Source organism: Euprymna scolopes, chromosome 10, assembly GCF_053919585.1.
Source record: "Euprymna scolopes isolate OS-2025 chromosome 10, ASM5391958v1, whole genome shotgun sequence".
NCBI lineage: Eukaryota > Metazoa > Mollusca > Cephalopoda > Sepiida > Sepiolidae > Euprymna > Euprymna scolopes.
In genome coordinates this window covers 33,887,396-33,900,035 of record NC_136491.1, presented here as the reverse complement: position 1 = coordinate 33,900,035, position 12,640 = coordinate 33,887,396, and positions in this window count along the sequence as shown.

The following is a 12,640-nucleotide window of genomic DNA, read 5'->3' as shown; positions in this document are numbered from 1 at the left end:
CTTGCATTTGCTTTGCCACGTGTTTAACTGTGCTTTTAGCATACACAAGTTCAAAACGTTCTTGCAATTTAAAATCTGTCATCATATGACCAATTGGCCCCAGCAAGCTCGTCAATCGCAGGACAAACGATTTTAGGGGACTGGAACAAGGCTGTAACTCGACTATCATTATTGCTTTCTATGGGTGATCGAATGTTAGAATTAGTGTAATCTTTGTCCTGGTTAAATCACTAAGGTAGCATAACACTGAGTACACGTAGGGTGGGTTATCAGGATCCATGTCAATCATTGACAAAAAAATATGTGGCTGATTCCCCATGATATATTCCTCTGTGCACTGACTGCATAAGGCCTGACTATTCGGGTCTGGACGGATATAAAATTAGTGAAACCTCCCAAAGGATGTCAAATCATTATAATCGACAATTTTCTTGGTCTGGAGCTCTTTAAATGTCAATGGTGATTTGTTGGTGTGCTGTGAATCTAGGTACTCGATGTTGATTCTACCAACGTTTATTATATCTTCTAAAAGGACCTAGATCCTTGGAACTAGTTTTGTATTAATTTCCACGGGGGTAAAACATGGTAGGATGCCCATACCTTTTCTTTACATTACGATCCACATTATCAGCTAAGAACTGCACAAATTCAGTTTCAACGGGGGGGGGTCAGCACCATGGACAAGAACAGCACGTCTTTCGAATTTCTGAACTTCCGAGTAAAATGAAGAGAAGAGAAGCCATGCTTATTCAGAGGGTTTATTAAGAACTTCGATTCAGAGTAGTCATGCATTTTCACTTCTAAACACCACTGCAAAAGTGGAAGGAGAACTCTGGATCTAACAGCCTGCATTACCACTTGACAAATTGATGCAAGTTCTAAATCATTGTCTTTGCATACGTGAAGTTGTCTGGATAATGTTAATATCTTTCTATGATTTTAATGGCCTCTGATTTTGAATTGTCTGTTGAGCGGCTCTGTGCATAAAATTCATGGAGAATACATTTTGCTGTATTCATAATGTAACTACATTAGGTTCCCCATTAATTTCAGTCATAACTATTTTGTCTTTGAAGTGTTTTGGCAATCGAGCGTTTATGTATGAGAAACTGTATGGTTCAAAGTCAGTGTCCTAAAAAAGTCATCCAGTAATAATACTTGCCAGGAAATGTCATCAATTTTATGTCTCGAAATTATAATATTTTTAAGTTGAATTTTTAAGATGGCGGCCGTTGACCCTTTTCAGCAAGCTTAATCGTGGTACACGTTTTTAACGGAAAGAGAGGTTATCCATGCCCAATATGCAAGTTAAAAATCTCTGTTAGCAATTTGTCTGAGGTTCAGACAAAAATCATCTAGATTGACTGGACTATACTGACGTTTTTAACCGAGGACATCACTTTTCTGTCAAATAAATTTAACTCGGCCATATTTTGATATTTTAAATCGATCAACTCCTTTATTTGCTGCTTGTAAATTTCACTATATTACTATCATTGTGAACAAAGTTGGTGCGAGACTTGCTGTGATTCATTTCGCCCCATGTGTCTTATCGGCATCTCTGTTTTAATCCATGAGGGCATGCAGTGTGTATGTGAGCCCCCCACCCCCCAAAAAACAATCTAACAATATCCCCAAAGTCTTAATACTGCCTAGATAGATACAACTAGTTTCTCGAGCAAGATGCTAGAATAAACTTTCAGTTCTTCATCAATGTTCCAGGCGTCAAGCTGCATTTCAATTCATTTGTAAGGAATTTCTGTTCTGTGGAACATATTAACGCAGAACTGATTTCCAGCAAACCGCAACATGGTGATCTCCAAATACAATGTCAACAAGTACTTGTAATTAACAATCCCCTATAAGTAAACAAACTTTGTAACACTAATCATATGTAATCCCCTTATAATAGTCTCCATTATTCACGTGGTAACCATGAACTTAGGATTTGTGCTTAGGAGCAAAGTGTATTATCTGTTATTTGTTTTTTTTTACTTAAGACTAATCACTTATGAAGGCCTCTAGGCCACTCGAAGATAAGTATTAATAAATGCAAAGTAGTAGTGCAGTAATCACTAGTGGTGTAAATTGGGTAGAATTCGATCATTTATGGGAACAGCTCAACAAAAAACTTGTTTACATTAGACTTGAAGGCTACCATATTGTAATCAACCGTGAGGCAGGTGGGCAATTCTGCGGAAAAAGCTTTGTTCATGGAGAGGCACATATAGAGAGTGCACATATAGAGAGTGCACATATAGAGAGTGGGGAAATGATATATAGTGGTTGTAGCGAGTTGAGTGGTTTTGTGAAACTTTGACAAGAGGGACCATAGATTAGAGTTCAGTCGAGCACTTGCTATTAAAATAGCGATTTACATACTACACATCATTTTTCTGTCCTCAGTCAATGAAAGAAAAATTATTCTATGTTGAGGCTATTTCTACTTTTGTTTTTATCGAGAGAGATCTTTGAGGAGGGGACTGAATGTTGCTTGAACTAAAAAAAAAAACATGTGTCGACTTTGTTATTATGTAGAGATAGTTTTATATGACCAAACATTTTATCCTTAACCAGTATCCTTGAGTAGGTTTTTTAGCTTTGAGAAGTGTCGATTCATTAGTAAAAACTTGAGACTAAACAGATATGTTGTAGCTATAAAAAATAATCAGATACATAACAAAGTAGAATTTGCGAATTTGATAGATACAAATTAGTTAAATCGAGTCTTGGATTTAACCGAAAAGAGATTGCTTCCACAACTTAATGTGTGTTAAAAGCTGATCAACTGGATTGATCGGATACAAATACGTAAGAATGTAAAAAAGTATTTTTAAACAAAATAAATCATAGAAATGTGTCGAAATGACGTTCAACCGCTTCCACGGTTCTTAAATTAATTGGAATCTGTTGGAGGTTACAAATCAGTAAATTGAAAATAAATTGCCGCGGCGTAAGATAACTCGACTATTTACTGCTATCTTCTATTCCTGATCTACGTCGAACAGTAATTACAATTTACTTAGTCATTCTTTTTTTAAATGTAAATAACACTAAAAACCTCGATTCGTAAAGCAAAACAAAACTAATTGCATGTTTCAAGTTCACGAATGGCCTTCGATTATCGCATGTAAATACTGACAAAATCTTTAAAAAAGTAATGGAACTGTGCAGTAAAGGTCTCGGTTGGTGGAGCGCTGAAGTGTGTAAGGAGAGAAGGTATATTAGAGATAGTCAAGCAGTATATACATGATAATCATGTTTGAACCTCAGTTTGCTGAAGATAAGTGACGTTGGACCTGAACAGTTCAAGATGGTTGACGATTAAAAAAATAACAGTTACTCTTTGTGCGAGGTGGGTTAAACTTTCCTACAAAACAGATTGTAGATTACTTTCAGCAAAGATTAAGAATAAGTCGCTCAACTACTTGTGTTTATACAACAGACAATAATTACCTGGGCGGAAGTTCTGTACATAATTATATGGCGGGAACTTTAGAAGAGAATATACGATTTTTTTTTCTTTCGTTTTAATCAGTGTTGAAAAATCGGATAAAATTTTGCTTAAAAATGATGGTACAACAATACAGGTAAAGAGGCGATCTAAAAATTATAAACCATATTAGTTGAGACTACACGTGATTCATTCTCAGAAGGAGAAAGCAAAAGATGCTAGGGTGGATCTCTTAGAACTGCACAGGACCAATCATATACCGTAGTTAATGGGGAAACAGCCATTTCAGAAAGGGTCCAAACACTGTTGGCTTTGGTGCTGAAGGCAAATCTGTAACTGCATCTGCGACGGCATTGCTGTCAGGGTCGATAAGCATAGGATCTCCAATGCAATGCCTTTTTAGTTCAAGATAGATTTCTATCAAACTTGAATAAGATTCTCAACACTAATTTCAATAAATTCAACACGTCAACAATCGTAGAATAAGGAGGGTTTAAAACATTTGATGCTTTCATATTTTACTGTTTTAAACTGATTGGTTGGTTGTTTTTGCTTTACGGCATATCAACCGTTTTCGGGTTATTTAATGCCGAATCCAAAGATTTTGATGAATTTTTTTTAGTATAATATATTTGTTGTTTTCAAGTTGGTTTCTATTCAACCCATAGTTGGAACCCTAACAGGCATTACCAATCCGGGTCACAGTGGACCTGGGAGCAATGGTAATTAAAGGGTGGCTCCACACTCCCCAAAGCCCGCAAGCTGGGGCCTCACCACTGGATATAGTTTAAGGTCATATCCAGGAGCCCCATTGAGGGACTTTTACCCTCTGCAGGGGGCAGTCGGTGTATTCTAATGCCCCATCGACAGGGCCAGCTTTAAACTGATTGTAGAAAATAATCAATTTCGATTGATTCCCTGTTGAAATCTAACCAATCACAAACAGTCTCTCCTGAAATCACGCACCTGTTCTATCGTGATATATAAAGTATTGCATTCGCGCCTTTCAATCAGTTTGCTGGTGAGAAGACGAATCAACATCGCCTAGAATAACGATCAGACTTCTTGGTGCACAAACAAAACTCGCCTTTAGACTTTAGCAATTGATATCGGCATTTACTTTACTATAAATTGCAATACAAATGTGTTCCCAAATATTAATAGTATAAACTCTGCCAACATTGCGGACTAATCGATGACCATTTGCATAATATTACCTTGTAGAAATAATGTAATAACATTTGCTCCCTGCTTCGGTTCAGAGTCATGAACTGGAAATACTATTTGACCTTGTTCAGATTTATGAGCTTGAAATGATAGTTGACCTTGTTCAGACTTTAGAATTTGAAATAATAGTTGACCTCGTTCAGATTTATGGACTTGACATAATAGTTGACCTTGTTCAGATTTATGGACTTGAAATAATAGTTGACCTTGTTCAGACTTTAGAATTTGAAATAATAGTTGACCTCGTTCAGATTTATGGACTTGACATAATAGTTGACCTTGTTCAGATTTATGGACTAGACATAATAGTTGACCTTGTTCAGATTTATGGACTTGAAATAATAGTTGACCTTGTTCAGACTTTAGAATTTGAAATAATAGTTGACCTCGTTCAGATTTATGGACTTGACATAATAGTTGACCTTGTTCAGATTTATGGACTTGAAATAATAACTGACTTCGTTCAAATTCATGGAATTGGAATAATAGTTGACCTCGTTCAGATTTATGAACTTGACATAATAGTTGACCTCGTTAAGATTTATAGTCTTAAAATAATAGATAACATCGTTTAGATTTATGAACTTGAAATAATAGTTGACTTCGTTCAAATTCATGGAATTGAAATAATAGTTGACCGCGTTCAGATTTATGAACTTGAAATAATAGTTGACCTCATTAAGATTTATAGTTTGAAATAATAGATAACCTCGTCTAGATTTATGGCACTGTAAATAATAGTAGACCTTGTTTAGATTTATAACATGAAATAATAGTTAACCTTGATCAGATTCATGGAATTGAAATAATAGTTTACTTCATTAAGATTGATAGACAGGAAATAATAGTTGACCTTGTTCTGATTAATAAAATTGAAATAATAGTTGATCTCTTTCAGATTTATGGACTCGAAATAATAGCTGACCTTGTTTAGATTTACATATTTGAAACAATAGTTGGCCTCGTTAAGATTTATGGACGTGAAATAATAGTTGACTTTGTTCAGATTAATGAACTTGAAAAAATAGTTGACCTTGTTAACATTTATGGACGTGAAATAATAGTTGACTTTGTTCAGATTAATGAACTTGAAACAATAGTTGACCTTGTTAAGATTTATGGACGTGAAATAATAGTTGACTTTGTTCAGATTAATGAACTTGAAAAAATAGTTGACCTTGTTAACATTTATGGACGTGAAATAATAGTTGACTTTGTTCAGATTAATGAAGTTGAAACAATAGTTGACCTTGTTAAGATTTATGGACGTGAAATAATAGTTGACTTTGTTCAGATTAATGAACTTGAAACAATAGTTGACCTTGTTAAGATTTATGGACGTGAAATAATAGTTGACTTTGTTCAGATTAATGAACTTGAAACAATAGTTGACCTTGTTAACATTTATGGACGTGAAATAATAGTTGACTTTGTTCAGATTAATGAACTTGAAACAATAGTTGACCTTGTTAAGATTTATGGACGTGAAATAATAGTTGACTTTGTTCAGATTAATGAACTTGAAACAATAGTTGACCTTGTTAAGATTTATGGACGTGAAATAATAGTTGACTTTGTTCAGATTAATGAACTTGAAACAATAGTTGACCTTGTTAACATTTATGGACGTGAAATAATAGTTGACTTTGTTCAGATTAATGAACTTGAAACAATAGTTGACCTCGTTAAGATTTATGGACGTGAAATAATAGTTGACTTTGTTCAGATTAATGAACTTGAAACAATAGTTGACCTTGTTAACATTTATGGACGTGAAATAATAGTTGACTTTGTTCAGATTAATGAACTTGAAACAATAGTTGACCTTGTTAAGATTTATGGACGTGAAATAATAGTTGACTTTGTTCAGATTAATGAACTTGAAACAATAGTTGACCTTGATAAGATTTATGGACGTGAAATAATAGTTGACTTTGTTCAGATTAATGAACTTGAAACAATAGTTGACCTTGTTAAGATTTATGGACGTGAAATAATAGTTGACTTTGTTCAGATTAATGAACTTGAAACAATAGTTGACCTTGTTAAGATTTATGGACGTGAAATAATAGTTGACTTTGTTCAGATTAATGAACTTGAAACAATAGTTGACCTTGTTAACATTTATGGACGTGAAATAATAGTTGACTTTGTTCAGATTAATGAACTTGAAACAATAGTTGACCTCGTTAAGATTTATGGACGTGAAATAATAGTTGACTTTGTTCAGATTAATGAACTTGAAACAATAGTTGACCTTGTTAACATTTATGGACGTGAAATAATAGTTGACTTTGTTCAGATTAATGAACTTGAAACAATAGTTGACCTTGTTAAGATTTATGGACGTGAAATAATAGTTGACTTTGTTCAGATTAATGAACTTGAAACAATAGTTGACCTTGATAAGATTTATGGACGTGAAATAATAGTTGACTTTGTTCAGATTAATGAACTTGAAACAATAGTTGACCTCGTTAAGATTTATGGACGTGAAATAATAGTTGACCACGTTAAGATTTATGAACTTGAAATAATAGTTGACCTCGTTCAAATTTATGAACTATAACATTTGACTCTTGACTGTCAATACAAACAATTTTTCCGTCAAATCATGTGAACATCAAATGCCAATACGTGTTGACCGAGGAAAATGGGAAAAGTTTAGTATATCATGTATAGATATAGTGTTTGTAATTCACGTATCTCTTTTCCAATATTAAAAGTAAACGCTGGTGCATGTCCATGCTGTGCATGAATAAATTGTTGGAATTATCAATGTAAGATTGATTTTAACTGCAATCATGTTTTTAATGCTGTGAAAGATGTAGGAATTGGCTACCACTTGATGACCTTAGATTTTTGCTCGTTTTTAAGTGATGTAAGAGTTTAGGTAACTTAGTTGCTTCCCTTGTCTGTGTTTATGCTGGGGGGGTAATTTAAGTATGTAGTAATTCGGAGTTCTTTCCCTTTGACTGTTGGTATATAAAAGAGCTTTTCACATGTGATTTTCTCTTCGTGTGAAACCATGTAAATAAGTAGACGCGTCTCTCTGTGTCTCAACGTGTAAAACTAAAACATGTTACGGCGTTAATCTATTTGTTTTCTTTTATCAACCGTTGGTATGACTTCCTGTATGAATTTTATTTGAAACAAGAAAGGTATGTTTTCATTATTTAATTCATAATTAACTATTAAATGTCATAAATTAAGTAACGTGGGTGCTTTGAAAATTCAGCATCCAACGGTTGTTTATTCATTGTAGTTCTTTGGACTAGTCTTTTGTGAAATATAATTTAACAAAATATATAGAAGTGTTCGATGTTTACCTCAGTTCATATGTACGTGAATTTTGAGAGAAAGTAATGTTTACCCAAAAAAGGTAAATTTAATCGAAGTTTTTTACGCATAAGTTTATAAAACATCGTTTTTTGAAGTATTATTTTTCTTTCAATAAAAATGATATTTATCAGTCGTTCTGAGATCTTTCGCAAACATTGTTATGCAATTTGTTTATATATGCGATTATTCGTACACTGGCATCGTGTTAAACGTAAGCCTCAGTTTTGTCTACTGGTAAGCTTGTTATCGTAATTTTCACGGTTCCTGTTGAACGTTAAATCAAAAATTTTCCTGTCTTGCATTTGTTTAAAGATCTAAGATTAAAAAAAGGGTTTTGCTTGTGTTGACTTGTGATTAAAAGTGTCTTACTTCTTGCTTTGTGTTGAGCACGAGATTAAACTTTTACTGTTTCGTGTTGTGTTATCGGTAATGTTCACCCCACGAAATCAATATTTAATCCCTACTAATACGTAAACTGCAGCAAACATGAATCGAATTTTCAATCGATTTCATCGACTTCCACCGATACCCACTCCGATATTACTTATAGTAACATATACTTTCTTATATTTACCACTATTTTTATTTAGTTGCTATTAATATTTCTTAACCAAGTACAGAAACATTTCATATTACAATAATAACCTTGTTTTTATGTTATTCATTATTGTATTCATTTGACAAGAGTTATACGGTTAATAAAAATATTTTTGTTCCTATTGAAAACCTTTCGGACACAGAGATTCAACGGGCAGTGAATTTATATTACTGCTCTTTCTTTCGATAAAATTCACCCAGTGTGCGATTAAAAATGTGGCTTTTTTTTTACAAAGGAGTCACCACTTATCAAGGCCCAGAGGCCACTCGAGGATAAGGGTTAAAGCGTGGACAGTAGTAAATGGTTGGATGGTTGTTTTTGCTTTACGACATATCAACCCTTTTCAGGTTATTTAATGCCGAATCCAAAGATTTTGAAGAATTTTTTTTTAATAGAATATATTTGTTGTTTTCAAGTCGGTTTCTATTTAACCCATAGTTGGGACCCTAACAGATACTATAACTTCGGGTCAGAGATGACCTGGAAGCAATAGTAATTAAAGGGTGGCTCCACACTACCCAAAGCCCGCAAGCTGGGGACTCACCACTGAGTATAGTTTAAGGTCATATCCAGGATCCAGCAGTAAAGGGAAACATATCATAGTAATCATTAGTAATTGAAAGTTGGTAAATTAGATTACTTAAGGGGAACGGCTCATTAAGAACTTGTTCACGTTTGACTTAAAGACGGCCATATTGTAGTCAGTTGGAAACTGGGAAAATGGAACAGAGTTCCACAGCTGTGCCGTTCTAAGAACGAAGCTTTGTTTATGGAATCTACCTGCAGGTTTAGGCGCAGGTAAAGAGTGGGGGAAATTATTGATAGAGGTTTCAGCTATACGAGTGTTTGTCCTGAAAATCAGGCCAGGGAGAACCATAGATTGGAGCTCAGATGAGCACTTGCCATGAAAATAATCTTCTCTCTATATATAAATAAAATGAACTCATTTTTCCCGTCGGATTTTGACCTTAATAGGATTAAAAATCAAGATATTTCATGCAAATATAATATGCACAAACGGCAGAATAATATCTGAGGTGTGTTATAGGCTTATTATTTCTCAAATTCCTCGATAATCTTAGATTTCTATACATTTTCTGCTGAGAAGTCACGGCCAAAATCGGTTAAGATCAATGGAAGTGGTAAAATATTTTCTCTCTAATAAATTCCTCCTCCCCCTGCCACCACTTAACACCGTTTGGGGATCGTTCACAAGGAACAGTTGAGAAGAGAACACCGGTTTGGCTTCGTAGTTCTTTCATGTGAAGTTATTTAAAATCACTAAACTAAGCTGCAGTGCTCTGTGGCGTAGTGGTTAGCGTGCTGGACAATTCACATTATATTTTCACGTTCGCGCCGACCTACCGTAGTCGTTTTTGTTTTTTTTCCTAAACAACTGGAATGGACTTTTCTTGGTGGCCGAACTGTTAACGTTGCAGATGTTTTTTTTGTTTTTTTTTCACACTTTATTTTCCTACTTTTACTCATGACTCCGGGTTTGATCCTTCCTACTTACCTACCATAACATTTTTTAAAATTCCCTCCCGTCCCGGAAACAAACACTCGGGCAACGCCGGGTAATATAATGAATACTACATTTAGTTAATGTTAATAAAAAGTGTTAATTTAAACAAAGCGGATTAGTTTCACTTATTCGCGGTTTTGTTAACATTTACTGTGATTTAGACTTTTTATCTAAGCTTAAAGTCAAATTCCAATGTTAAGAAAAAATGTTTTAATTTAATTTTTGTTGCCGCTTTTGTTAATATATCGGCTATATTTTATTCTAGTACCATGTAATTTACGATGATAATTTTCTTTTTAATTTCATTAGTGATAAAGTGATATTTTTAATCGATATGCTTAGATCTTTGTTGAATTATTGGGTTTTGCACCAGGATCATACTTTCTTGACTATCGCGATTAATTTCTACAGGGATTTTAGTTAATTCTGGTTTAAACTGTTTTTATAATGACTTTTAGATATAGCACCTCTTGTGAAGAATGTGAGTGCGCAACAAAATCAGCTTCACAAGTACAAAATGTCACAATGTGCTGCTTTTTCGATTTCGATAAAATAATAGGCCCATATTTTAACAGTCTTAAACAATATCCAGTTATACGTTTTTGATCTTTATCGTTTCTCCAATCTGATTCTTAAGCTCTCTCTAACTTTAAGGGATGTTGGTTGGTTGGTTGGTTGTTTTTGTTTTACGGCATATCAACCGTTTTCGGGTTATTTAATGCCGAATCCAAAGATTTTGAAGAAAACTTTTTTAATAGAATATATTTGTTGTTTTCAAGTCGGTTTCTATTTAACCCATAGTTGGAACCCTAACAGGTATTACCAATCCGGGTCAGAGTGGACCTGGGAGCAATGTTAATTAAACGGTAGCTCCACACTCCCCAAAGCCCGCAAGCTTGAGCCTTACCATTGGATATAGTTTAAGGTCATATCCAGGACCCCCATTGAGGGACTTTTACCCTCTACAGGGGGGCAGTCGGTGTATTCTAATGCTCCACCGACAGGGCCGTTTAAGGGATGTGTATATTTCCTAAATGCTAAAGATTGTTTCTTAGTCCCTTTTAGATAACATACGACTTATTTAGCCATGTTTCAATCCATACTTTTCGGTCTTGATAAGTTTTTTGAAAGACCATATATCGAGACTTTCCCCCGCCATTAAATATATGATACACCCTATTATCTCTCGATATAGGTTAGCTTCAATTATTTCACGTCCGCATTTTTATTTGTGTCTTTTTCAACCGGTATAGCGCGTTTTTTTTAGTCTTGCATTCCAAACTATGATTTTGCCAATGTACCGCAATTGCCTCATCTGAATATTTTCTTTTTTTATGAGTAAATTGCATGCCCAGAAACCATATCTGACAAAGATCGGCCATTTTGAATATTTCTTTAGTTCACTCTTAATATCTATTAACATTGTGTTACCATTTGATGCGGTTAAAATGTCATCGACAGAGAAGACGAAAACCAGGAATCTATTGCTTTACATTTGGATGTACAAATATGGCTTTACTGGACATTTGTTTGAATTGTTTCTCAATCAAATAATTTGTGAAAATTTGATTCCAATTTCTTCCATTTTTTATTGTATACAAACTTCGCAGTTTGTGAAGATTTTAGAAGAATTTATTTGTATTCTGTCCATCACATTCGGCAGCTTCATGATATCTGAGATATTGCAGTGACCAAGAATTTTATGCCAAGTTGGAAAATCATAGCAGGCGGTTTCTGGTGATTTTTAAATATCATTATCTTCCATTTTCCCTTAATATCGAATGCAGTTCCATTTGAGTACACAAATTTTGACTAATTGGGACTAAAGTTTATTTATTGTTAAATGGCAGCAAGTATAGAACATATGTTTTTTTAACCATATAGTGATTTGTTAAACCTCCACACAGAACTTTTATTCTTACTTTTTGAATTCTCTTGGAGAGGTAATATATATTTCGCAGGCTATCAGGTCATTTAAAGAAGCATTTCACGTCTATCTGGTGGATGTTACATTCATACTGCGATACAGTTTGTAATAAAATTCTGATTGTCGCTAAATTCGTGGTCGGTCAAATAGTCGAGAAGTATTTTATGCCATAAATATGTGGAAATCCTTTTGCAGCAAACCTTACCTTATACTTTTCAACGACGTTTTATTTTATTTTATTTATTTATTTTTTGTAAAGACACATTAGGAATAGATTACATTTATATCTTCTGATGGGGGATCTAATGAATAGGTTTTACTTTTTGTTAACGCATCTATTTCATTTATTGTAGTCGCTTTCCATTTTTTGGTAATTTTCTGAATTAATTGCTTCAACAATGCTTTTTGGTGCATTTTACATGGAATAGCAATAGTCAATTATATCCCAAATTGTCAGCCACTAAGAAAACGGGTACCGTTCTGACGTATTTCCGACCTTAACATTAGCATCATCACCATCACTGATATCATTATTAATAGATTTGTATGTGTCAGCATCAACTTCTT